Consider the following 26,268-nt stretch of genomic DNA (forward strand, 5'->3'; position numbering starts at 1 on the left):
CCATCATTAGTTGAACTATGGCTTTGTTACTAGAAATGAGCAAAACCAAAAGGCAGCTGAATGCAATAAACCAATTATCTTCAAAACATTATGATTGTCAAGCGTTCAGTGCAGGCCTACAAAGATCGGTTGTATTCTTTCCAACAAGTTGAACCTACTAGTAGATTCTTAATCTGCCAACCTTGTCTAGGTATATGCTTTCCCCAAATTCTCCTTGAACTGGTTTCAAGACTTCAATAAATTAGTTACAATGGAACCCATAAAAGAATGAAATAAAAACATGAAAGAGAAAAAATATTGATCACTATAATTTTTTCTGCAGTAATATAGCAATGCATAAGCTACATATAATAGGGGAAAGAGACAAGAAAACCAATAGAAGAAACCGCTTCATAGTAAACGGATCGATCATAAAAGGTGGAACTGAAGGATGTAGAAGTACTAGCAGTATAAATTTATTGTATAAGTAAAAACAACCAGCTGTTACAAAACTCTATATCAACGTAAACCCTGTGTACCTAGAGAGGTTCAAAAGAACTTGTAGCAAAAAAGGAAAAAAAAAAATCTTCACAACTTTCAACTAGGCAGATCAGAGGTAACTTCTTCACTCCACCCACTGTCTCGAGATGAAATTGTAGAAGCTAGCTTAGTTGGATTTGGATAATGTAAAGCTTTCTAAATTGAAAAAAGAAAAATTTACTTGCCTGATACTTGACCAGATCTAGAATATAGAGTTAATACATACTGGGAAATTTCATAAAGCAAGAATGTTTATCAAAATAAACCATTAAAATAAGCTAGGGTTGGGGTTTTCTTAACCAAGATCAATCAAATATACTCAAGGTCATGGAGATAAAAGACGTCTAAGTTATATAAAGTTATAAACCATCTTATCAGGAAAATGCAACAGTTCTCAACAAGAGAAAACAAATAGCAATTGTGGTTAAAAAACATCTGCTTTCCTCAGAGGCCAGGATTAAATTCATCCTAAGCAGTGGTCATCCAAACGTTGGAGACTTTCCTCAACCAGTATATATATGTTAATGTCAGAGATGGTCAAGATCTTAACCAATTTACTTTTGTCCTGAAATACTTCACATGCCCCCCAACTGAGACACGTCCCCTAACTGTTGCAGAGGCTCTGTTTGCAGTGCAAATCTGAATGAAATACATTTTAAACCCAGTTCAGTTTTCATATGTTTGTAATTATAATATGCACTCTTATCTAACACAAAATTTGTATTTTGTCTCATTTACACTCACTAACAGTGCAAGTTTTGCGTCCCAAAGACTGATGCAAAATGTTCACCACCTCACCTCAATTCTCTCTCATATAAAGTGGGGACTAAATCATCTTACTTCCTATCTCAATCCAAGATTTGAAGTATCGATATATATTGCACTGTACCATTGGTATCAAAGGTTACCACTCACCAATACTCAAAATACTGAGAGTTGGGGGATTCATCCTAACAAACCCAGCTGTAAATATCAAATTGAAAAAAAAAAAAAAAAAAAAAAAGAATATCAACCCTTGGAAAGGCACGATATGGACTTTTGTATTGTTCATATCAATATTTTAAACCTTACCTCCATTCCCTTTCATATAAGGTGGGCACTAAATTTTACTTCTCACAAACAAACAACAAAAAGTTGAATCTGAAGCAAAAGTAAACCAGACTTTACATAGAGCCTATTTGCACTCCTATGTATTTACACCAGCACAAATGAAATTCGTATAGCAAACAAACTTAGCCTAAGGCAGCACTTGGTTGCAGTGCAAATCTGAACCAGATATAAATTTTGCACCTGCTTTAGTTTTGCATCTATTTGTTTGTAGCAATGATTTGCACTCCTACCTGAAACAATTTGTACCCCCTTCCTACCTCAGTTGCATGGGAACACTGATGACACAAGTGAACAATGCAATGCCTGGATTAAAAAAAGGAGCATGGCGTAGCTCACACTAAATGTAGAATATAATATTTATATATAACAAGCAATTTATGGAACTAGATAATGTAATTTGACCCTCAAAAAACAACTTACCTCAAATGCTGAAGGCAATATCTTGACCAAACAGGATGAACAGAACCTCTGTATATAATTTACTTAACCCTCAAAAGTCAGAATAGGGTCAGAGCTTCTATACTGCCATTTTCATTTCTATTTTCTGGTGAGGATCATACCCCACAAGCTTGAAATCAGTCACCACAAAATTATCTGTCTTTCTTCTGAGGATTGATCTTCAGAATCTGCATTACAAAGGTAAGAGGACAGAATAAAACAATTAAGAAAGGGAAAGGAAGGAAACTAAACAACTCTCCAACAGTACACCAAGGAAGGAAACATAATAGCTCATTTGAATTTCTGTTTGCTTCATTATACTCACAGGGAAAGGTTTAGGAAGTTTCTGGAGTTGCTCTTGCAGAGGTCTGATGTGAGTTCTATAAACATTGGCATCCCCAATAACATGGACAAAATCACCAGGAACAAGGCCTACACAAGAGAAAGAGAAAGAAAATAGTCTATTAAGAGAGATCCTATAAGGAAGATTTTTCATGACCAAATAAACCAATCTACCAGAAAAAGGAGGGAAAAGTAATATATCAATAAAAAATATCCACATCCCAAGAAGTGAAGAAAAAAATAAAAAACAAATACCATATCCCCCCTGTTTCCATATTTTTCCTGCTAATAATCTGATATAGAATTTTAACTGCTAATATAATATACTGATAAAAAAGGGCATAGCATAGCACTAGAGGAATTGTAAGAAAATTGTTTTCTTTTTCAATTTCTTCTTTCCCTTGTTTCATTTTTGCATAACAAATTATAGGACTGGGGTATATATTCTTGAGGCAAGTGCAATCCAAATCTTATGACTACAACCAAAAGGTGCCACCTACTATTAAACTCTGTCTATCAAATGCCGATGACTGCTTAAATGGAATGTTTCCTCACTTAAACAGGACTACATTTGCGATTTAATATAAGAAGAAAAAACTGAGAATATAAATAAACATAGTCAAAAAGAGGGGGAATAGATTGGTTTTGCAATAGTCTCTTTTTTCTTGTAAATTTGTCTCAGTCCCTCCTCAAGTCAGATTATTTTTCCCTTCAAACTCACCAAAAAGGAGTTCCAAACCATGGAAAGACCATGTAAACCTAGCACTTGTAATTTCAAATCTTTTCTATCATTAAATATCCCTGGCATATTGTTGATAACAAGGTTTGAAATACCCAAATTAAACACTGGACCATGAATTATGCCACCTCCAGCTTTGAGGTTTGGTTTGCCTTGGAAAAAAAGTTTAATCAAATAAAGTTCTCAAAAACTTTATCCAATGACAAAACATCTTGTTATACACAGTAGAAAATACAGTTCATCGTGATGTTTTATTCAATGTCAATGTGTGCCTATCCAGATATTATACATCCAAAGTGCAAATCAGCACATAACTGGACTCTAGTTGGTGAGGTGAATACATACCACAAACATGAGCAATCATGCACGTCAATAGAGCATAAGATGCAACATTAAATGGCACACCAAGACCCATGTCAGCAGAAAGCTGATACATTTGACAGGATAACTCCCCATTGGCTACATAAAACTGCAAAATATCATGATCATTGCTAAATAGGAGTAGAAATGCAGATAGAAATGAAAATGAACCAGCCGACTACTAACCTGTGCAAACATGTGGCAAGGTGGAAGTGCCATCAATTTAAGATCAGAAGGATTCCAAGCTGAGAGAACAATCCGTCTGTCATCTGGCTTATTCTTGATCTTGTCAATAACATCCAACAACTGATCAAATCCTTGACCAGTGTAGTCAGCATGCATATCAGTATACCTGCAAATTAGAGCCTTTAGTGAGGATTCACTCAAACAGGACAAATTAAAGTTAAATACAATAAATAGCATAGTAATGGGAGGCATGAAATTCATGCTAATCATTCACAGGTTTCAATTTGCAATACAACTTTTTCTTATTTTCTGGACAGGTAATTTGAAACCCACCACTTGGAAGTTATGTTAACCATCTGTTGTAGCTATCCAATTTGTATGTTGAACAGTAAATTTGGAAAGCCATACAAACAATTCATCTAAAAAATCATGCCAATACCAATGGGGAAGTAAGAATCCAGGATATTCAAGTAGGAGAGTATATGTCCTCACACCTGGCACCAAAGTGTCTCCATTGAAATCCATAAATGGGACCTAAGTCGCCCTCTTCCCTACCAGTCAAACCAATGCTGAGGAGAGAGAATGCAAGAACTGTCAATTACGTCATTAATGAAATAATGTTTAAATTTCTTAAAGCTCAGAACAGAAATCAAAAGTTAGATTCATGCTAGTAAATTAGATCTTAAATTTCCAAAAGCAGGGTTTGATGACTTATATGCCTGTCAAAGTAGTCTCTGGACGCATTTCCATCCCAAATGTGAATGCTTTTTTCCTGTAAAACCTGTTGGCAATAACATTTTTCAGTATCTTATCTACTTTCAATACATTCCAAATTCTTTATGGAAGGGTATTCTCTGAATAAATACCCCTATCATCAAATAACATAATCATTATTACCAACCAATTCAAAAAAAGAAGAATTACCATCTAAGCACTATCACAAGTACAGGAATGTCACAAGTATCAGATGACTTTATCGGCACACATATAGTCCATGTACAACCATACCATTAAAAATATTGGCCTCTATCTTGAAGTAATACATCCTTACAGTGAACATAGGGAAGTATTTTTAAATGTAGAGTTGGTCTTATTACATCCTTAACTCTCATATATGTTTATTAGGAAAAATAATTAACCATATCATGCAGAAACAGATTTCAAGTATCAAATCCTCTACCACAAAACAGAGGCCTAAATGCTTGCATCAGCTCACATATTAGCCTTATTTTGCATATAGCATCAGAAGGATGAGGATCTATGTGGTAGATTGCAAATTTATGAAACTTCACAGTATTAGTTTGGATAAAATAGAAACGGATAGGAGATTTTTTTATCAATAACTGCAAATTTCATTAATGATAGAATATAAATTACAATGGATAGAAAATGATACCAAAGTTGTTCTGGTACATCATCCATGTTACTTTTTTTTTATCAGCATCATCTAGATTAGGAATGAAGTTATTCATCTGTAGGAACCTAGGAGTATCTCCAATGGGTAATAAAATGAGAGAGTAGACTAAGATGGTTTGGGCACATGCATAGAAGACCACCAACTGTGCCAATTAGAAGAAGTGATTTGTAACACATCGAAGGGGCTAGAAGAGCTTGGGGTAGACCAAAATGGACATGGATAGTAGTAAGAAAGGGCGTAAACACTAATAATTTAAAAGTTGATATGGCTTTAAATAGAATGGATTGGCAGAGCAGGATTCATGTAGCCAAACCCATATAGGTTGGGATAAGGCATGGATGATGATGATGATGATGATGATGATCAGCAACATCCAGATTACCTAATTGAAATTGCAGAGCATTCATCCTGAGTGTTAATTTAACGTTTGAGATTTGGATGGCAAAAGTGCCAATAAGGTACTGTAGTAGCAGGGGCGGAGCTAGGAAATTTTCATGAGGGGGACCAAAACCTAAGGTGAATTGGAGGGGGAGGAGGGGGGATAAATGGGGGGGAGGAGGGGGATAAATGGCTCCCCTGGGTCCCCCTTGACTCTGCCCGTGTAGTAGTTAATTTAGATAATGCATAATGCCATCATGTGCCCATCATACCCATCAATGAGGCCATCAGTTATATAGGCATATTCCTTGGGAACTTCTGGAAAAAAAAAGTATCTAATTCATATATGAACAAATAAATAAAACCAAAATATCGCAAGCAAATTTTTGGCCTTGTACAAACCAAACTAGCACAAATCTTCAACAATCAACACAATTAAAAAATCCGCATTCATGGTATTAACTTAGATTCTCCTAAAACTAAAGTATTGGCTTAGCTATAATATATTCCGACTTAGCTGAGTAAATCAGTTTATGCAGAAATGACCGAAAAAACTCCCTTTTTTATCAATGAATAAATATTTTATTAATTCAAAAAATAAGAGTTACAGGCAACCCAAGGAAAGGCATGAGATGCAACCTTTTCTTTAAGATTGATTACAGCATTACAAAATCAGATGAACATGATTACAAGGTAGCCCAAAGTAGAGTCCCGAGAAACCCCCTGTTTAGCAAGTGAGTCAGCCATTAAATTTGCTGATCTTCCTACCCACTGGACTCTGTCATATTTCTCGTTATCCATTTGACTTTTCTTAAGGAGATCTCTATAGCCCCAAATCACAGAGTCCGGATTCAGTAGCCATCCCACCACCACCTGAGAGTCCCCTTCAATAAGCAAGTGCTCTATCCCTAACTGGTTTGCGCGCTGGATACCTTGCACAGCAGCGAGCAACTCAGCCCTTATAGTCTCCCAGACCCACAGGCCCTGAATATAAGGATATGATAATATTGTCTTTATTTCTCATAACTCCTCCTATACCCAAAGGTCCAGGGTTACCTCTGCTACTTCCATCAAAATTCAGCTTAACAAACTCCTCCCCAGGTGGCACCCATTGTACCAAAAGTCTGCTTTTTCTAGTAGAAGTATTAGCCACTGCTAACCAGTTCCTTCATAGGTCATCAAAGGAATAACTATCAAACAGGTTTAATGTTTTCAGCCACTGAATTGCCCTTGTCAAAACACAGTCCTTAACTTCTGATACACTTCTTTCCTTTTCAGAAAAAATTCCGGTGTTTCTTTCTTCCCAAACAGTCCACAAAGTTGCTGCTCTAATACCCTTCCACATAATTCTCCCTCTCTTTGTATGCAACTCAAAAGTAGATGGAGTGAACAACAAACTAATATCAAATGGCAGGCTCCACCAACTCTCAAACAGCCCAAAGATCCAATCCCATAGAGCTGCAACAAAGGAACAAGAGATCAGTAAGTGGTAACAGTCCTCACTTTGAGCTTTACAAAGGACACGCCAATTCGGGGATAAATACCAATTTGGCCTCTTCCTTTGTAGGTTGTCAAAGGTATTAAACTTGTGTCTTACCATAGTAGACTTCCCAACAGAAAACAGCAATCTTTGGGGGAATGGATCTAATCCAGACTTCTTTAACTGGGAAAGCCAGGGGTGCAGAAGAAGAGCAAAGGGATTTGAAAAAGGAGGAGCAAGTAAAACAGCCTCTCGAGTTAGGGGTCCAAATTCTTAAATCAGAATTGGGGGGATCCAAACAAGTGGACTCGAGTGATGACAATGGTTCTAAAACACAAGCATATTCATCATCACTTAACTCTCTTTGAAAACCAAAATCCTAGTTCAATGCCAAAGGAGAAACCAAGAAAGAGGTAAACTTGGAAATAGACTCTTTCTTGTAACAGGAGAAACCCAGAAAGGGGTTGGTTTACCACCCAAAGGTCTTCCCAAAAAAGAACATTATTTCCAAAGTAGACAACATACTTGACCAGCCATGGTGTTGTAAGGGTCGCCCGTCGAGATATCCCAACATCCCATCCATTCTCCGAACAGCCATGAATGCTAGTCACCATCTTGTGCCACAGTCTATCTCTCTCCAAAGGTCATCTCCATAACCACTTCCCTAGCAAAGCTTCATTCTTAAGAACTAAGTTACCTAGTCCCAGTCCCCCTTCTTCCTTGCTTCTGCTAATTATCTCCCACCTAATCAAATAGTCTTTCTTCCCCTGGCTCCCACAAAATATCCCTCATCACTTTTTCTAGCTTCTTAGCTTCCCTTGAGTGTATCCTGAATACTGATAGAAAATAAATTGGTAGACTAGCAAGTGTAGCCCTAATCAAGGTCACTCTACCCCCTACGGAAATGTAACTCTTCTTCCAGGTCGCCAACCTCTTTTCAAACGTTTCCACAATTGGATACCAAAATCTACTTTCTTTTGGGTTAGCTCCTAGAGGAAGCCCCAAGTAGGTCAAAGGGCAAGGGGACATGGAACATCCTAAGCAACCTGCAATAGCCTTTATCTCCCCATCCTCCAAATTTGATTCCCACCGCGCAGCTTTTATCAAGGTTTATTGACAAGTTGGAGGCAGACTCAAAGGATTTAATTAGAGTTTTCAAATTTCCCACTCTCCTTAGGTCTCTTCCCTCAGAAAAAATGATAATATCATATGCAAACTGAATGTGGGTCACCAGGACATTATTTCTACCTATCCTCCAACCACTCATTAGCTCCTCCCTGTCTGCTTTAGAAATCATTATGCTAAACACACCTGCCACATGTAAACAAGAAAGGTGAAAGTGGATCCTTGTCTTACCCTCTACAAGCTGGGAAAAAAATCCTTGACCCCTTCATTAACTAGAACTGAAAAATGACAAGAGGTTATACAGCCATTCACCCAACTACACCACCTGTCCCCAAATCCACATTTCCTTAACACTTCTAACAAAAAATTCTAGTCCACCAAGTCATAGGCTTTCTCAACATCCAACTAACAAGCAAAGCCTTGATTGCCTAATCTCCACATCTCCTCCACACATTCATTTGCTATGAGGATCTTATCTATAATTTGTCTACTCTATGCAAAGGCTCCTTGAGCTTAAGTAATCAGAGGGAAGAACCTTTTTGAGTCTCAATGATAACACTTTTGCCACAATCTTGTAGATGTTGGTCACCAAACTAATCGGCCTAAAATCTTTAGGGTGTTTTGCATCTAATATCTCAGGGATAAAAGCCAATAAGGTAGCATTTATCCCCCGACTAATAACATGGATGTTTTCAAACTCTCTAAAAGCCTCAAACAAGTGGTAGTTGAACTTTGATGGTAGTAGTGAAGGAAATCCAGGCCCTTCAGGCATAGGTGGTATTTTCAGGAACGAAGAAGGGCGAATTATTGCTATGTTCTCAGGACCTATAGGCTGGGGGGATTCTTTGAGAGGTGAAATCCTAGCAGTTGTAGAAGGAGTCAAAAGGGCTAAGCAGTTGAATATTAGCAAGTTGTTGGTGGAAGGTGACTCCCAACTAACTGTTAGAAGGTTGCAGATGGAAAAGTCCAACATGTGGAAGTTCTCAAATGAAAGAAAGAAAATCAAGCAACTAACTTAGAACATGACTATAAGGTTTCAATGGGCTAAGAGGAGTACCAACTCCATGGCTGACTCCTTGGCTAAACAGAGGGTGGGAAGATCTAATTTGTTTTGGGCTATTCTGTAATGTTTTTTCGGGTTTGAAAGGGAGGGTTAAGACATTTTACCCCTCCTTTCTTGTTGTATCTTCTTATCTCTTTTAATAAAAGTGTTGTTATTGATCAAAAAAAAAAAAAAGCTCAAACAAGTCTTCTTTGATAATGCTCCAACAATCTTTCGTAAAAGACCATGGTAAATACATCAAGTCTAGATGCCTTAGATCTATCCATAGAGAAAACAACTTTTCTTATCTCCTCTTCTTCAAAGTTTCTTTCCAGCCAACCCATCTATTGAGACACAAATAAAGGGAATACAAGTGTACAAGAAAAGGCCACGTCAGCCTTTAAGTAATGTAACTGACAACCAACCACTAGAACTAACTAAATAACAAACTGGACAAGTGGAGAGGCTGATATAATAGAATTGTAACAGAAGTGTATAAATAAGGAAAGGAAGCCAAAAGAGGAATTATTGATTTTGGAAATACAATCTCTCTCTCTCTCTCTCTCTCTCTCTCTCAGAGGAGGCAGGCTTCCTCGAAAAAGTCCCTGAGTTAGGCAGTTCCTAACAAGTTGGTATCAGAGCCAAGATGCCAAGCACAAGGTCGTCCGCGATGGAGAACAGGGTCGACAACATGGAAGGAAAAATGCAAAGATTATCGGCTGACGTCAAAGAAATCAAAGAAAGCTTCGCATCCTTGCTTGAACGACTGGAACAGACACCACCAGCGCTGAATCGGAAAGGGCAAGAAGAACGCAGTGACACCAGTCATCGAAGCGGATCAAGAACGGCAAGAATCGAGTTTCCCATCTTCGTAGGGGGAGATCCCACATCCTAGCTTCTGTGAACTGAAAGATACTTCGATTACCACGATACGCAGGGACCTGATTGTGTTCCATTAGCCTCCGTACACCTGGAAGGAGAGGCAATCGTTTGGTACCAGTGGTACCGGCAACGACACCCAAGAGCCACATGGGTGGACTTCACCAATGCCTTAACATTGAGATTTGGATCTCGGCCTTTGAAAACTATGATGAAAGCCTCACTAAGCTACGACAGACCAACTCCATCCAAGATTATCAGATGGCATTTGAAAGGTTAGCTGTGCGTATGCAAGGGTGGCCAGAAAACGCACTTGTCGGCAGTTTTGTTGGTGAGCTCAAGAAAGAATTGCAGTTGGAGGTGAAAGCCATGCAACCCACCATCGTTCTTGGCGCAACAGCCTTAGCTCGACTCCGTGAAGACCAACTGAATTGAGCAAGAAGGATTAATCGACCTTTGGGAGTCCAGACCGGGAGTAGGAATCACAGGCAAGGACGCCAACTTTGGTTCAGGTCCCAACTCAACCAAGAGGTTAACCTGGGCTAAGATGCAAGCCCAACGGGAAAAGGGCCTTTGTTATGTATTTGGAGACAAATTCGGACCGAGCCATCGTTGTGAGATCCCACAAGTTTTCTTCCTTCAACCCAAAACCAAAAACGTCGAGCAATCAGCAGACATTGAAGAACCAGTGGACAACCAAGAAAGGGGGCAATGGACAAAGGAATACCCGAAAGTATCCCTACAAGCCTTGACCGGCCTTGCTTCCTCTCAAACTATGAGTAACCGGACTAGTACAAGGGTGCCATGTGTCGGTTCTAATAGACAATGGCAGCACTCTCAATTTCATTACCGAAACATTGGTCAGACAACTAGGGCTTCTGGTCCAACCATGTACAGCATTCCGGGTGCACATAGCTAATGGGAACAACCTTGTGTGCGACAGTACGTGCACAGGATTAAAGATGAAGATACAGGGACATGAGTTCGAGGTAGATCTACATCCCTAGAAATCAGCGGAGCAGATGTAGTTCTCAGAGTCCAAAGGTTAAGGCAACTAGGGCCGGTGATATGTGACTGGGCCCGTCTCACCGTGGATTTTCAAGTGGGCAGCTCGCAGGTGCATATTCAAGGACAATTGTCCAAGGGTCCAGGACCCATTAGTCTCGCCACCCTAAGAAAACAAGCAGCAGACCCAACCCACATCATTTTAATGCAAATAGACTCCCACGGGAACAACCCAATTCTAGCCCAAGGAAGTAACTCCAGCAGATCCAAAGAAGCCCACATACAACTACAGCAGCTACTTCAAAAGTTTTCAGTGATCTTCCAAGAGCCTAAGGAACTACCACCGAAACGTGCCCATGACCATTGCATTCCATTGCTTCCCGGAACAACACCCACAAATGTAAGGTCCTATCGTTACCCCTATTTTCAAAAACTAGAGATTGAGAGACAAGTGCAAGATATGCTTGATAGAAAAATTATACAACCCAACCAAAGCTCATTCTCCTTGCCGGTATTACTTGTGAAAAAGGATGGGACATGGCGGCTTTGTTTAGACTATAGGGCCCTGAACATTACTGTGAAGGATAGATTTCCCATACCGGTAATCAATGAACTACTAGATGAACTCAGCAGAGCCACCATATTCTCTAAACTAGACCTGAGATCGGGATATCATCAAATTCGGGCCCATGAGGGTGACATCCACAAGACTGCCTTTCATACACACGAGGGGCATTATGAGTTTTTGGTCATGCCGTTTGGGTTGACCAATGCGCTAGCTACATTCCAAGCACTTATGAATGACATATTTCGAACCCATTTGCGCAAATATATACTCGTTTTTTTTATGATATACTGGTATATAGCGCTACATGGGACGAACACCTAGTACATCTAAGGCAGATAAACTGGCCATGCCAGATCCTCCACCCTCACCTAACTCTCCAAAGGTATGTTCAAAAAAGATTTAAAGTGGGCTGCAAAATAGTTGGCTATCTCCTCTTGAGAGTCAATTTCCACTCCTTTGACCTCAAGCTTAGCCACCAAAATTTTTCCTTCTTCCGTTGGCCATAGCATGAAAAAACCTAGTATTCCCATCCCCTTGATCCACTTATGCCTAGATTTTTGCCTCCAGGAGATTTCCTCCCTCAAGAGGACCTCTTCTAAGTCTTTCTTCAACTTCCATCTCAATTCTCTTTCTTGTACACTCATGATCCTTTGATACTCCTTTAAGTCTAGATCCTCAATTTGAGTTGACAATTTAGCTTTAAGCTCTTCCAACTTCCAAACTACCAAACTTCTCCCAACTCCAATCTTTTAGTTTAGATCTCAAACTTTTTAATTTCTTAAGGAACCTCACCCCTTTCCACTTCACGCCCCTAATCTCTTCTCTCCACCATTCCTCAACCTTTGGCTCAAAGTCCAAATGTGTTAGCCACATTTTCTCTCAAACCTAAAAGGTCTAGGTCCACACCAAAAATTTCTTGCCCTAGCTCTATAAGGCAGTGATCTGAGGTAACTCTAGGCAAAGCTTTAGCCACCAAACCCCTCTAGTGTGCTTCCCAGCTTTCATTGAAAAGGAACCTGTCTAATTTGAGCAAGATGGGTTCTAGAAATTGCACCAAGTAAAGTTGGCTTGTAGCAAAGGAATTTCCTTTAAATCACAATTGTTGATAAAATCATTGAACTCATGCTAGAAGTGATAGATTGTTGGGGATTGTTTGACTCATTTAGGAAGCTTATTACATTGAAATCTCCACCTAAGCACCAAGGACCTTCCCATAACCCTTGAATCCCATGAAGCTCTTCCTACAATTCATTTATCTCTCTATAATCATTTGGCCCATACACATTGGTTAACACCCAAATAAAACCATCCTCCACCATCTTGAACTTTAAAGAGACAGAAAAACTGCCTTTCAGTTCCTCTAATGGTTCTACCACATCCTCTCTCCAAAGAGTAACTATACCCCCAGAGGCTCCCCAAGAGGGAGTTGAGCACCAATTCACACCTCTTGCTTTCCACACACTTCTAACCCATCTTCCATCTAAATCTGTTAGTTTGGTTTCCTCTATTAATACAATGTTTGGCCTTTCCCTCCTTAGCAAATCCTTTATCAACCTTCTTTTCCTTGCACTTCCTAAACCTCTCACATTCCAGCTAGTGATCTTCACACCCCAAAGAGTAACTATAGCCCCAGAGGCTCCCCAAGAAGGAGTTGAGCACCAATTCACACCTCTTGCTTTCCACACACTTCTAACCCATCTTCCATCTAAATCTGTTAGTTTGGCTTCCCGTATTAATACAACATCTGGCCTTTCCCTCCTTAGCAAATCCTTTATCAACCTTCTTTTCCTTGCACTTCCTAAACCTCTCGCATTCCAGCTAGTGATCTTCATCACCACAGTTGTAGAACGACACCCTCCTAATACCCTCTGTCCTTCACGTAGGAGCCTTCCTCCTTTCCCCTCTTCCACCGAATTCTAAATCCCCTTCGATGTTTGAGAGTAATCTTTCTACTTCTAATTTTTTTTCTTTTTCTTTTTGCTTTTATTAGAAGGTTTTTCCTTTGCACTCTCGAATTTTCCTCTTCCTTTCTTCTCACTATAGGTGGCCCCAATGAATTCTGACTTTTTTGGTGTTGCCTCCAAATGCTCTTCCTTCTGTTTATACTCTTCCATCAAGGCACAAATTTGCTCCCATATGCTCCCTAGTTCCTCCACCTGCCTTTTACTCAATAAAGAGCTTTCTTCCCCAACTTTACATCCAACCCCTTCCACCTCCACTCCCCTCCAGCTGTTCTGCCTAATTGGGATGTTCGGGCACCTGCTTCAGGCACAGAACCCATGTAAGTATCAAAACCCGAATGGACAAACATACCTGGCCTATCAAGGGGTGAATGGGTTACGACTGGGGCATCAGCAATAGAATTCTGGACAAGAATCATTCCCACTAGCTGAATCAGTTGTGGATTTAAACTTGGTTCAATCGCTACCTTGTCAACCTCTATAACCAAAGAAACCTTTCTTGGGTTATCCTGTGTGTGTGCCTCTTCATAAACTTGCAAAGAAGTTTCTTGCCCCTCCATACTAAAAGTTTTTAATGGTTGCTTTCCTGGAATGGATTTGGTTGTTGGAGTATTTGTACCCTTACCGTCCTCTATAGTTGCTACTAGATTCCCCTTATCCTCATTTCCAAGGCCTTTCGAAAAAGAAACTTCCTCCTTCAGGAAAAGAATAGCTGTATTTAAACTCTCATCTTCCAACAAATCCTTTGTAGCTTGTAGATTCACACTTCCAAGGCTAAAAGTGTCTTCCAAGTCTGAATCTGAGTCGCCCTCGGCTTCTGTTGACAGGATCTTCTTCGTTCTCAAGATCTCTACATCGAACAGACCTGGAGTTGCGACGATCTTGGGAAGGTCAAGGGAGTTTTTTGAAGGAACCCATTGTAACGAGCAAGTTCTCTAGTTCTAAGTCTTCATAGAATTAGAGGAGCTCGATGGGGATGATGCTGGACGAATGGCATCGTCTATCAACTGGCCAACTTCAAACACGTGCAACTTTAAGGGAGCATGTGACTTCTTATCAAATGGGCCAAATCCAGTTGGCCCAATGATGGGCTTTTCTAAAGGCCCAGTCGATGCATTAGACCTAACCTGAGACAAAAGCCTCGTCACGTGAGTTTTTAAAGGGCAACCCCTTTCGGGTTGACCCAACGTCTCAACCCTCTCAAGAGTTGGCTCAATTTCCTTGGTCAACCCTGTTTTTTATTTTATGTTCGAATGGATGAACTCATTTGAAATTTTGGCGCTTGAAACTAGCACCTGAGCAAAAGGTTTCAGGGAGACCCAGCTGAAAAACTACTAGCGCGCGCATCCGTTTTTCAGCTTCAAAAGATTGTTGTAGTTTTCTCGCTGAGAACGCCTGTCGCGAGAATTCACAGGTTCGTTCACTTACCAGCGCTAGTTCGTACCTTAGCAAGCAAGCCGCCGCGAATTTATAGGTGCCAATTCACAGATGGGTATGGATGCATAGGGTGTAGTTTTGGGCGTTTTGAATGTTTTTAGCTGTGCAGTGAAAATCAGATTTTGCATTGGGTCTATCCATACTTCTCCGAAGGATTTTTTGGTTTTCAGTCCTTTACCTTGTATCTCACGTATTTGACCATCTTTTCTGCCCATATCTTTTGGTTGGTCGAACCTGTGTTTGTCCATTTTAGTGAAACTTTCCATCTTCCTCTGATTCTCCAATCATAGACTACCAAATAGAGCCTGTGCTTCCACTGATTCATCTTCTTCCTGTCTAGCTTCTAACCACAGGGAAGCTTCAATGGAGGAAACTATCCACACCTATAACGACAGTCCTTCAGCCTGAAGAGTAATCTTCCTAGAGGAATCTCCTCTGGTTTAACTCCATTCAATAACAGGGCAGCATAGCGCAAATATCCCCAAAACTCCCCAACAAGACGAGCTCCACAAAATGCAGCAATAGAGACAGCTACATCATGTTTCCAAAGATGGAAAGGCAGCCCAATCAACCTTACTATCATTCCATCTTCAATGGCATAAGATTTCGAATTAGAAGGAGACCATTTATACAAAGTAAAGGAGTTGAGATTTCAAGAGGATTCAATACTGCCTTCTTACTATCAAAAGGAGTTAAGATGAAAGTCTTCCTTAATCCCAACTTGCAAATCAAGATATCAGCAACCATTTCCTTCCTAAACAATCAAGGCCCTGCTTGGTTAAGTTGTGACTGGGCTTTTGAAAGCTAATAAAGCCCAGGAAAGATATTTTATGGTTTTGGTAAGGTATTATTTCCACAGCTGAGTGGAAGTAAAAGCTCAAAAAAGATCACAAACAGGAAGCTCCAATTGAAGCTTCCTTCCAATTTCTGGATCTGAGCTTCCAATACATTGTTGTCAAACTTGGTTCAGACAACCATTTTCATCACTAGGTCACAAGTCAAACAATCTAGTCATCCAGCTCAATAATTCAGCTTGCTCAATAAAAATTAAAAAAAAAAACGTTCAGGGCTATGTTTTGAAGCCTTGTATCAAAATAAGCTTAAAAGGATAGCATGGGGTGTAACATAGATTTAAACATGTATTTAAGGTAGGTTTCATCAAGCCAACGTTTAAGAACCAAGCAACCTAAAAACCATTTTGGTTGTTGATTCCCGGTTTTGATGGTTTAACTGTCTGGTAGGTCCAAGTTTGACAACACTGGTCAAGTGTGCTATTTATAAGGCAACTGGAAAACATCCTTCAGATCCTTCAATTATTTTTCATTGTCACAAGACCAAATATGAGGGTTTGGAGAACAGTGTTACTAAACCTGCTTTAAAGCTTTATTGTCATCTCTTGAAACATGAAAGATCCTTTAGGTTTTAAGCTTTGAAAAACCTTTTTAGAAAGCCCAACCAAATGCCACCTATGTCCATAAGCATAATTAATATCTCACCTTACTGATCAAAATAAATAAATAATATCTCATCTCTCAACAATGCTCAACCAAACCAATCAATGTAACACAATATGTAGGTTAAAACTTAAAAAAAAAAAAAGATATCCACGATTTCCAAAACAAATAGAATCATGAGCTTCACTTTATTTTAGGGTTTTAGAAAGAAGAAAGTAAAAAAGAGCACAGATATTTAGTGCCTGTTTGGGAGGGCTGAAGCAGTGGCTTCTGGTTTTCCAAGGTGGGCCCCGCATTTAGAAAGAAGAAAGTAAAATGAGCACAGATATTTAGTGCCTGTTTGGGAGTGCTGAAGCAGCAGCTTCTGGCTTTCCAAGGTGGGCCCCAAATTGATTGTCTGTTGTTTGAAGGGCTGTCCGCTTCAGCCTCTTTGAATAGCCCATCCCAAGTGCTTCAAAGCAGCTGAACCAGCTTAGCTGAATCTTCATCTAAGCCCTCCCTTAATAAGATGTTTAACTAGGACTAGTAAGTGTATATGTGCTTTGCAGGTGGCAATTTTTTATGATAATGATGATAATAAATGATTTTTTTATATTTCTATGTCTATAAAAATTATTCTTATTTGACACACTTATTTTTGCTTAATATGATGAATATAAGATATTAGAGATGTGCCTAAATGTTCTATACAATTTTTTTACACTTTTGTGTGTTTTCATCCTTTTAAATTTTACTATTATTTAACTATGAACAAAAGATTGATACATTTTGACCCAATGTGTTTTTTTATTGGAATCAGAGGGGGGGTTGGACTCAGCAAGGTTTTTCTTCCATATCTATTTTACTGCCCAACTGTTGTTCTTCATTATTTATGATAAACTGTTTGTTGACTTGCCACCAAACAGGAAAACAAATCTATGGGTTGGTTTTAAATTTGTATTTTATTTCTATGATCAATAAAAACAATTATTCTTTGTCACGCTTTTTTATGAATTCTTTGTCACACTTACTTTTCTTTAATATAATATGATTAATTAATATAGCATTCAATGAAAAAATGGAAATTAATATCCTAAATATAAGACTTAAAGAAAGGGTATTGAATGAGGAAAAATGTAGTAGTTCAAATTACATTTTGTGCACTCACAATTAGAGAAGGACCAAATTCAAAAGTAGGGGTATTCCAGTCAAGAATAGGACTCAATAAATGTTAACAGGACTTAATACCTTAAATATAAAACTTAATGAGAGGGATCTGAATGAGGAGAAAAGTGGTTGTTCAAAAACTGAGGTATTCTAGCCAAATAAAAGTTCCACACTCTCATTCATACTTTTAATAGTAGTATAGATTTTACCTTCGCATTTGTTGAACCACTGATGAACCATAGAAGTTCTTCAACAACACCTCGCCAGAACACCTTCTGGGAAACCAAATAACAACCATTAATGACCCTTACAAAATATAGATCTAGAAAGGATTCCTGTTTAAATATCTAGCCTGATGCATATCATGAAGACCAGGAAAAAGAGTTGAAAACATAAGCTAGCACACAAAATGGAAAGCTGATAATAACTTAGTAGTAAGAACTAAGAAGTGAAATGACACCTTAGTAGTAAGAAGTTGAAATGATTTGTGCAGATTAAAACGCATCTGGGAACAAGCAGACAAGAAGGAAAAAGCTCACATGAATGTCATTAAGGATAAATTAATGCATGCATAAAACACGACTAGGAAACACACCATGTGCAAAGCAAAACTAAGCAAAACTAAACACACCATGTGCAAACCAAAACAAATTTAGACAGGGTACCAGTTCCTGTTCTGTCATCTTTACAATTGCCTTTTGAGATAATATCTTCAACAAGTCTTAGATACATATACTCTTCATGTCTCTCAAAAATCATCTTTGGCAGAAAGGAGAATTTCTCTATCACAAACTTAGCATTGTTTGGAACAGCATCAAACATCACTCCATTGTTCAAAGAAAGAGATTCTTCTGCAGAATTCCTCACACGAAATAAGTCACAAAAGAATATCGCGTGTTGTTTTCTACCAATGGAATGGATGAGTACCATGGCTGAAAGACTGAAGATTCGATAGGAGGGATGAATGTATCACATTCAAAGCTTGTCTCAATTTCTGTGATGTGAATAGCATCTCATCCAGGTGCATTGAGAGTTTCTCTGCATTGAAAATCATAGTGGTAAACATCATCAATATTTATCCAAAAAATAAGGTTCTAAACTGGAGCAATGAGCAACAAAGTACTGACCTTAGTACCTGCCCACCTCCAATAACAAACACTTTCTCTATTGACAAACTATAAGGAGATGCTGATAACAATTCCAACGCCGAAGACATGCTTCCACGTATTACAACATTCTCAGCAGTTGCAATATCAAAACTCCCAGACCTAGTCAGGACAACATTAAGCCGACCAGGTAATGGCCGATGATCAAGAGGAATACTTTCCCATGTTCTCCTACCCATTATCACCGCATTCTTTTTTACAGGATCCGACGTAGCTATTGTGACCTCTTTAAAATATTTAAGGTCAGAAGGCAGTCTCCAGGGTAATTTCCCATCCTTTCCAATACCCATACTTCGAGTTGCAGCCACAACAATTTGATAAGTCCTCTGGGGATCAGGATGTATATTTGCATTGCCATTTGAAAGGTTCATCAAGGTGTCACCAGCCATAACTGAAAATTTAAGACAGGGCCTATGATTTGAAATCACGTGCAGAACTCCAAATAGTCGTGAAGATGACAATGAGTCAAAATTAGAGCTACTTCTGTGAAAACATGATAAAACCTGAGATTGATAAAGAGAATCAAACAACACTACTAAAATCAAAGAGGATTTTTTCTTTTTTAGGGGATTGAGACTAGCTTAGGTATACAAAAAGGAACTTTTCAAGGGACTATGAGCCAATAGGTGGTCATAATTGACAATACATTACACTTTAACCTATGATGTAGAGAACATTGGAGAAACCTTGCAAAAAAGCATGTTCCTGAGCACAATATCCCCACCAATTTCAACAACTGGACATCTGCTGGAGGGTAACTAAATTCACTTGGCAATTCTGAAAACAAAATAATCTAATTGCTAACAAATTGTAACTAAAAAGGACAGTCCAGTGCACGAGGCTCCCACCAATGCAAGGCCTGGGCTGGGAAGATTAAATTAGAAGGATTACCAATGCGAACAACACCAGTGCAGATTAAACAATATATAACAGTTTGCATTAAATATATGGGGTGTGACAAAGTTACAATTCATTCATAAATTTACTATAACAAAAGAAATTAAATTTCATAGGTGCATATCATGGACTTGGCAAAGATAAATTTCCCTCAAGACAACAAAAAAGAATCCTCCATAATGTTATGTCGGGATACATACACATGGACTTCAAATCAGATCCAGAATGCAAAAAGCCACCTAATATAGCTTGACACATGTTGGCTAAAAGACCGAGTGCCCAACACCAGATGGTTCAGGTTTAAGAGAGAGTATGTCAAAAATCAGCTCAGAAATGCCCACATACGCATGCTCTCCTTTTTTATTTCAATGGTTTTAGCATCGATTTAGTGGTAGCATCTCATTATACTCTAGGCATGCAATGTAACAAGTTACACGAACACAATTATTTTGAAGCAAAGCTAAAATGATGACAAATGAATCAAAAGCAAGCTGAATAATATTAAACCAAAATCAAAATTGAAGTCAATATATACTAAAACTCCGCTTCAGTTTAAAAACAAAACTAAATTAGTTTCCTCTAACTGGCAGGACCAGTTTTTTCTATAAATTCTTAACGTAAATATGAGAACCTTTTCAATGAAAAAAAAAAAGAATGATAAATCTCAAATTGGGGCAGAAAATTCATACTGAGATGTTCTCATATCAAAATTATCTGTCTACATTAGATTCTGTGCAGCCAATAGGATGAAAATAATCAATAATTTGGGTTTATAACTCAAAACTAAACATAATTTCGGTGTCTTCAAAAGGAAGATAGAAAAATCAAGTTTTCTATGAAGCAATAATAACAATAATAATAAACAAATATAATGCATTACATTGAAATTTTAAATCAGGTATCAATTTTGTACTGACATTCTTTTCATTACAGTATATCATCAGTTGTAAGACCATAGATCCCTAATTCCCTTATCTTTGTGGATCATGGGATTGTATTAACTCCATTTTTTCATCTAATAAATTCTTTTGATCTTGTTGCTAATAGAAGGGGATAAAAACAAAAGTAACCAAAATGGCATGTGGTAACTAGAAAGTTCCAAAAAACCCCAGAAATTAAAAAACAAATGCCAGAAATCCTAAAATCTCCATTCTGGTAGAGATTTTCAAACAGTCAACCAAAATCTACTACCCAGCCAATACCTTCAACCAAATTTTCAACTTGAAAGTCAAACACGGTATTTCCGACCTCAAGGTAAAAAACCAACGCACTAGCATGCATCTCCCAAGGTTCTCTTAAACCTTCAAATTAATAGAAAGATGATGCTTGCAACCAACAAGCAAAGCAAAGAACGGGCAAAACTTAAACAAATCGACTCAATAACATTTCAGGCATTAGTTCTACCTTCTAGTCTTCCATCGAACAGACACAGAAAGGAAGTACAGCACCAATCTGAAACAAAGTCATAGAAGAAGGGATAAAAAGACTAATTAGAAATAATGATTTACTAGAGCTTTCACGCATTCAACGAGAGAAAGGATGTGGGAAACGAACTAGTAAAAAATCTCGAACAAGAAAAGGATGAGGGAAAGAGGAAATAGTTGACACGAATAGAATCAATTAGACAAAAAATGAAATGCACGATAGCTTGAATTTAACAGATATCCATCAAGCCTTCCAAATAAATTTTGAGAAAAAAAAATGACATACGAGATTTCAGAAATGTGTTAAGTCAAAGGATAATAACAAGTAAATTTCTCGATTTTTTTAATATCAATGAGACATTTATTGAAACTTCCACTGAGAGTAAGCAAAAGCAAAAACAAGAAAACATGACAACTCCACGAAAATAACCAGAAACAAGTGACTGCGAAGTAATTTGTTCTTTCAGATTCCACAGAATATCAACTAAAAAAATAAAGAGCGAAAGCGCAAATATAAGCAACCTCCGAGGCTATCAACCCCAAATCTGACTAGAAAACCAGAGAAAATCCTCGATCCCTTCAACCCGAATAATTCATCTTTCCTCTTCACAGTAATGCCTGTTTCTTCGCCTACTTTCCGAGTGAACTGCTGGTTACACCGAGACTAGGGTTTAACTGGAGTTAAAGAAACTATAGTTAATCGACATTTGCCGCGCCCATAAAAACAAAACATTTGCCGCGAAATCGTATGAACAAACGCTGGGAGGGTGTTTGAAAAATGAAATGCGCAAAAAACTATCTTTTCACTAATTACCTAAACAACGAAATGTCAAATTTATCCTCTACTATTTCTTAAATTTTCAAAATAAAACTCATGAAAATTTCGAAAAAGCTTAAGAAACGATACAAGCCCACGCCTCAAATGGCGACCTTTGTTTATAACTCTGCATCTTAGACGAGCCTCCTGGAAACAAGAAACCCAAGACGAATACAAAACAGAAAGCAAATCTTTTCCCTTCTCCACAAGCTTTCTCAGAAAATGGAAACAAGCAACAAAGGAAAAAGATCTATTTCCCCTTCTTCCATTAGATAAGGTTTTCCTTATTTCTTCTGTCTTGCAAGCAGATCTTTGCTTTTTCATACCTGCAATCGCTCATGTATTCCCATCAATGCCCACCCATGCATTCTCGCCATTTGCATGCTTTCCTTGAAAGGTTGTCATGGAGCGAATCACATTCACCCCACAGTTCTGTGTCAAAGTCCATGAAATAGCCTCAAAAGTTATTTTGAAGGCCACTTTTCAATGCCTTTAAATAGACGAACTCTTCTGCTTCAATGTTGCTGATACAGTCATCTCTGTAGCACCTCCACCAGGAACAAGTTTTGGGTTCTTGGTTATATTTCCTGCTACAACCATTGCATCCTGCAGATTTCTTTCAACTTTGACGATGGTGATTTGACGGGCACAGTGGCCTCTGCGATGTTCCGACGGCGGCAAATACACGGAACATGATCGGTGAAAGAGATAACCAATGTCAGCTCACTTGCTGTAATTCCAGCCGGCCAACCCCCTATCCTGTATTAAACTGATCGGCCTCCTCTATTTCTGTAATTCCAGCAAGCCGGGCCTTTATTCTCATAATTGCCCTACTTCCATTTCACCAGATCCTTCACCATAACACCCGTGTTAAAGTAGCACGGCTTTTTAAGAGAAAAGGAGTAAGGACGATGAACGCTGTGAGGGTGTGAAGGTAAAGAAGGGAAGAGTTTATTGGAAATAGAACATTTTCATTTGACAACAAGAGAAGCGGCTTCCATAATACTGAAAGGGCATTTTAGGAATTTCAAAGATATAATAGTCATGTGATATTACATGTGATGTTATATGTGAAGGAGTGTAACGAAAAATTGGTAGGTTAAGAAATTTATCCAAATGAAAATAAAATAATAAAATCGAAAAGATAAAGGTGAATATAGGCCCTTTTCATTTTTCGGTAAGTTGGTAAGTTATTTATTCGAATAAATGCAATTATATTTGAGTAAGCTTTTTCTAGAAAATACTGCATTTATTCATGTTCTTTTATTTGGAAATGATCATTTTAGCCATAAAAATCCATTATGCTATTTAAGTACTGGCAATTTTTTTCTTATCTGAAAAAATTATTTATTCATGTAAAAGATGAATATCATTTTCCTGGATAAATAATACGTAGGAAAATAAATTTTCACTGATCTCCACATAAAACTGAAAAAAAAAAAATACATGAGATTCTTGGCCAATGAAAATTAAAATCCCATTGATCAACTTTTTTCACTCTCCAAATCCAAAAAAAGAACACCCCCCTTAAAGTACCACACTTTTTTTTTTGTATTGACAAATAAAATCAAAGTTATTTTCAATTTCCATGGCATATGGGATAATACCACACTTTTTTGGTCTAGCAGGTTTCGAAACCGCTCGTTTGTGACTTACCCAATTATGTGCCCACCGACCCACCACTCGGTTGATATCAAAGCCTTTTTATGGGTGGTCAAAAAAGTAAAAATCATCATGTTAGAAGCAGAGAGCCACCAATATATTTCTAAGGAATATAAACATATTTTAATTACCTAATTACACCTGTTTTCATCCGCATGATAGTATGATACCAACAGTTTCCTAACTAAGCAATGAAATGAATTTGTTATTAAAAAACTTGAAATGGATTAAAAAATTCTTCTATAAAATCTCTTAAAGTATTCTTAAATTTTTGGATAATTGAGTAAATATTTAGTGCTCCATCATAAATTGTATGCACTTAGTATTGCGATACCATGCAATTTATATAGTTTATAAATTCCGATTTTATCTTTGTTTTTTTTTTCTGAAGAAAAATGCCCTTCAGCCTTGGCCTCCGTGTTTGTAGATGTGGTATCCCTTCGCAAAGGCACCATAGCCGAGCAACTACCTTTTTTATCATGAAAACAAATAGAAGCAAACTACAACCGAGGTTAGGCTCCATTTGCGAAGAGTGTAAATGCAAGTATGACCGATTCAAGTAAGAGCAAAATTTAAGCCGATTGTAAGGGCCATTTGCATTGCTACTGTTTGGGAAGAAGAGAACAAACTATCGATACAATTTTTCTATCGTTTGGGAGAATTGTAACATTACAAACTCAGGCCACGAACCCCAATATGATGTACTTGGGATGGCTATTTTCCTTGAACACAATGAGAAAAGAGATGAAACAAAGAAAATGGGGAAGGGATAAAACACTGGATTCAACAAAACAAACCTACAATCTTTTTAAAGGGAAGAGGGACATCCTACGCTAATCGGAAGTTAGAAAATTTTACCATCCAATATGCGGTGATTTATAAGTTAAAGCACATTGAAAAATCATTGTCTCTGTATATCGGGAGGTAACAAGTCCGATCTGGCCTTCGTCGAGCATCCGATGCCTAGAAACTTAAAAAATAAAGTATACATGCATTGAACAACAGATGTATTTTCAGATGTGAGGCATTAGGAGTACATCTTAGGAGACATAGACAGATCCTTTTTTAAGGGGTTCCGAAGATGATGCGAGAACCGAGGGAAAGTATAACACAGAAAACAACAAAGATAAACCGTGAGTTCTCTTCTCCTGTCAACGATAAATTTTTGCAGATAAGAAATATAAAATACCGATGATATGAAGTAGTTGTTGATGCCGTATATCAAGCTCAGTTCCATGGAGGTCGAGATAGTAGGCCAAATAGTGTGAGGTAATCATTGGTGTTGTTAGTATTGAGTTCAAGTGCTGCCAGAGGTGGAGATAACAGACCAAGACTAGCCATCAATGACAATTTCTGTGGAGAGGAAGACACGAGGAAGAGAGCAAACTATTGTTCCATTTCCTTCAATGCAAACTATTGGCGTTGCCGGAGGTGGGTGGAGGCGGTGGCAGTAACACCAATGGATGGTGGTCATTGAGGTTAGCGGGGTTGGGGTGGAATTCATTTGGAGTTGGATGAACAGTGATTTTACCCTTATTTAATATATATATGCTTATAAAGTTAACATATTTTGAGAATTATATTAAAAGGATTATTTTTATTGATATTAGTGTCTGAAAGTTGCCCTTATCAACTATAAAAGACCTTTGATTTTTATAAGGCATTTTATTTTAATGCATTTTATTATTACATTTAAAAAAGACATTTAAGAAGAGTGACATTTGGATTTTTAAAGGCTTCTTATTTTAATGCATTTTATTATTACATTTAAGAGAGAGAGAAAGAGAGAGAATAGTAAAAATATAAATCAAGGTTTTAAAAACTGAATTGTACAATGAACCGATAAGAGGTCCAGGTTTCGGGTTGAACAGTCTGACCGTTCAAACTGAATGGACGACCCATTCTAACAAAAATAAAATAAAAAAATGGCCAAAACGGTTGGACGGTTCAAAAGGTTTGACCACCTAGGTCAGCGGTTTGCTGACCAAATCAACGGTTTTTGGCGAAATAACGGTTCTGGGTAAAACGGAATCAATCACTTGACCGGTTCCCGATTTTTCTGGTCTGGTCCGGTTTTGAAAACCATGATATAAATCAAATAATATAAATATGTTGAGGTTAAACAAACAAAAAATTATTAATTTAAAAATCCACTAAACTTTCACTAAAAATAAATATTAACAAAACTTAGTAAATATTAAAAATGTGTTTCAATTCCACTTAAAAATCCAATTTAATAAATGCTAATAAAAATAAGAAGTTTAAATATAAAACTATTAATTGATAATTTTAATAATATTATTAGATAACTTATGAGTTGAGACCTTAATAAACGCTAATAAAAAATATTAATTGATAGTTTTATAATACCAACAATTAATTAAAAATCCAAAAAATTCTGAAAAAACCTAAACATAATTAAAATACTAAAAATAATTAAAAATTAATAATATTTTATATTAATAAGGGTATTTACTGAAAATAATTAAAAGTATAATTAATAGTATTTTATTATTAAAAAATACAAAAAATTATTAAAAAACCCAAGCCATAAATTATTGAAAAATATTAAAAATTAGCTGTATTTTTTATTAACTATGGTATTTATTTAGTTATTTAATTTATTTTTACCAAAAGCAAATGCAAATTAATTTTGTAGTGACTAATATGCAAAAATAATATGATGAAAATACTGAAAATTATTGAAAAATACTCA

At 37.5% G+C, this 26,268-nt stretch overlaps 1 pseudogene across 1 annotated transcript; it reads right to left on the bottom strand.

Annotated features, from left to right (window-relative positions):
• Positions 1 to 80: 80 nt before the first annotated feature.
• Positions 81 to 19,472, bottom strand: LOC148877118 (bifunctional dihydrofolate reductase-thymidylate synthase-like; annotated as a pseudogene). The gene is made up of 12 exons (XR_016111497.1): positions 19,439 to 19,472; positions 18,714 to 19,255; positions 18,234 to 18,624; positions 18,047 to 18,099; positions 17,796 to 17,861; positions 4,414 to 4,475; positions 4,189 to 4,263; positions 3,695 to 3,860; positions 3,494 to 3,617; positions 2,393 to 2,499; positions 2,050 to 2,255; positions 81 to 219 (listed from the first exon to the last, which is right to left on the bottom strand). The product of XR_016111497.1 is annotated as a bifunctional dihydrofolate reductase-thymidylate synthase-like (transcript).
• Positions 19,473 to 26,268: the final 6,796 nt, after the last annotated feature.

The sequence above is a fragment of the Nelumbo lutea genome, chromosome 1 (genome assembly GCF_056320005.1).
Source record: "Nelumbo lutea isolate HS-2025 chromosome 1, American lotus-T2T, whole genome shotgun sequence".
NCBI lineage: Eukaryota > Viridiplantae > Streptophyta > Magnoliopsida > Proteales > Nelumbonaceae > Nelumbo > Nelumbo lutea.